Raw genomic sequence first — 2,192 nt, 5'->3', positions numbered from 1 at the left:
ACAAATTTCCCAAGAGTAGGACAGAGGTGAAGCTCCCATTCCAGCCTCACAGGATGTTGCGAAATGGACAAAATGGAAAGAAAAGCAATTTAAAGGTCAAGAACGCAGTCCTCAAGTCCTCTTACCTCCAGTGCATGGCTTTCCACGTGACCTCATGCCGTGCTTGAGCCCAAGTCCCGTGGGGGCAACTTGGGGTGGGAAGGAGGCGAATCCAGCTGTTAAACCATGACCTCAAGAACAGTATTTCCAGGAATCCCCATCTTAGCATCTAAGGGATTCCTGGGAAAACTGGACCGTGAGGACAAGGTGAGAGAGTGGCCTTCAGCACCCAGGCCCTGCCATATCTCTAAGGACCAACTGGAGTTTTCTTCTGCATCCAGCCCCATCTGCAGAAGCCAGTGTGGCCACCATGTCTGGCGGGATGTGGATGATTGCTTCAGGGGAGGGGGTAGTGACTGGAACTTCAGTGTCCCTGGAAAGTACCTTCCTGTAGTCAGAGGCCATGTTGTCGACCAGAAATCATCTAGTAACACCCCACCCCTGGTTCAGTTGCCATGGATTGTGTGTTCCTGAGTCTCCAGCCAGAGGGAGGGTTCTACTCGAAACCACCTGGACAGTTCTGGTTCCCAGTCTCTGTTTGGCACCTTCCTTACCGGTGACCTCCAGCAACTCACTTAACCTCAGTCTTCCCCAATTATAAAATGGGATGGTATAGGACCTACTTGAAAGGTGAGATAAATACAGTGGTGGGGGGCGGGAAGAAGAGGAAGGAAGTCTATAGGATTACTGGAAAATGTCTCAGTCTGTCTTTGCTAAAAGTGACCCAGGATGTAAGGACAAGACTAGAATAGGATTTATTATGTTCTCCTCCTGCTCCCCTAATCCCAGGTTCCCAAGTCACATGCAGTGGGTAAGAACATGAATCTGAAGGCAGACAGATTAGGTTCCAAGCCTAGCTCAACATAATTTATGTGTGACCTTGGGCAGGTTGCTTACCTGAGCCTTGGTTTCCTCATCTGGAAAATGTGTCAATAAAATCCACCTCCCAAGCTTGTAGGAAGGTTAAATAAATTGTGCTTAGCCCAGTGGTTTTCCTCTGCTATTTCTGACTAGTCTGAAGCCCCTGAGAGGGATCAGATATTTGAGAGATGCCTGGATTATTTTAGGCAACACCTCAAAGAGTAAAGAGCTGGACTCAGAGCCCAGGACTTTGTCTTTAGTCTGAAAGATTTTTTAGGAATTGACCAGTTCACAAATGATGAAGTGTTTCAGCTTTGAATCAATAGCAGCTCTCTAGGACTTAGCATTAAGAAGGATTCTGAAGCCGCATTTGAATGCTTTAGGAAAGGATGCCTTGACTGATTAGCCATGTCTGCCATGGGCTCAGGAGAAAGCAGAGTCAGGGTACTGGGTAATGGCCACCACCAAATGCTCCAAAATCTCATATTACACATGAACAAACTGCGGTGCACAGAGGAGTCAGGACTTGCCCAGAAACATGAAGCAGATAGTGGCACAGATAGGACTCAAGTCCAGTGCTTCCTCAGCGGACATTCTGGAGAATGGAAACACTCCCGTCCTTCCTGGTGCCTGCAGGCACCATACCACTTACCACTTCTGGCGACGGCTGTAGAACAACTTCTCCCTTCCCGAGCTACAGTGCTTCATCTCAGACTCCCAACTGACCAGAGATGCAGCACTGCACCTCAGGCTGGGAGACAGGACGCCACACCGCTCTGCACCAGGGGCCGAAGGCAGGGAGTCCACCCTAGGCAGGAGAAGGGGCATTAGAGGGGCCTCGGCTCCTCCCTCCAGCTCCTGCCCTGGAGGCTGCTGCAGCTACACTGGTGTGCTTCCTGCCCTCAGCCTGGCATTTGAGCCCTCTGGGACCAAGCTTCACCCTTCCTTTTCTTTTTAAACAGTTTTGTTGAGATATAAACCTCCTATTCAAATTACACAATGAAATGCTCTTCTAGTTCAGTCACAGAGTGGTGAGTTGGGCTTCCCTGATGGCTTAATGGGAAAGAGTCTGCCTGCAGTGCAGAAGTTGCAGGAGATGAGGGTTTCATCCCTGGGTCGGGAAGATCCACTGGAGGAAGAAATGGCAACCCACTCCAGTATTCTTGCCTGGAAAATTCCATGGATGGAAGAGAGCCTGGTGGGCTACAGTCCATGGGATCACAAAGAGTCGG

Source organism: Ovis canadensis, chromosome 5 (assembly GCF_042477335.2).
Source record: "Ovis canadensis isolate MfBH-ARS-UI-01 breed Bighorn chromosome 5, ARS-UI_OviCan_v2, whole genome shotgun sequence".
Classification (NCBI taxonomy): Eukaryota; Metazoa; Chordata; class Mammalia; order Artiodactyla; family Bovidae; genus Ovis; species Ovis canadensis.
Note: the sequence above shows the minus strand (reverse complement) of the source record.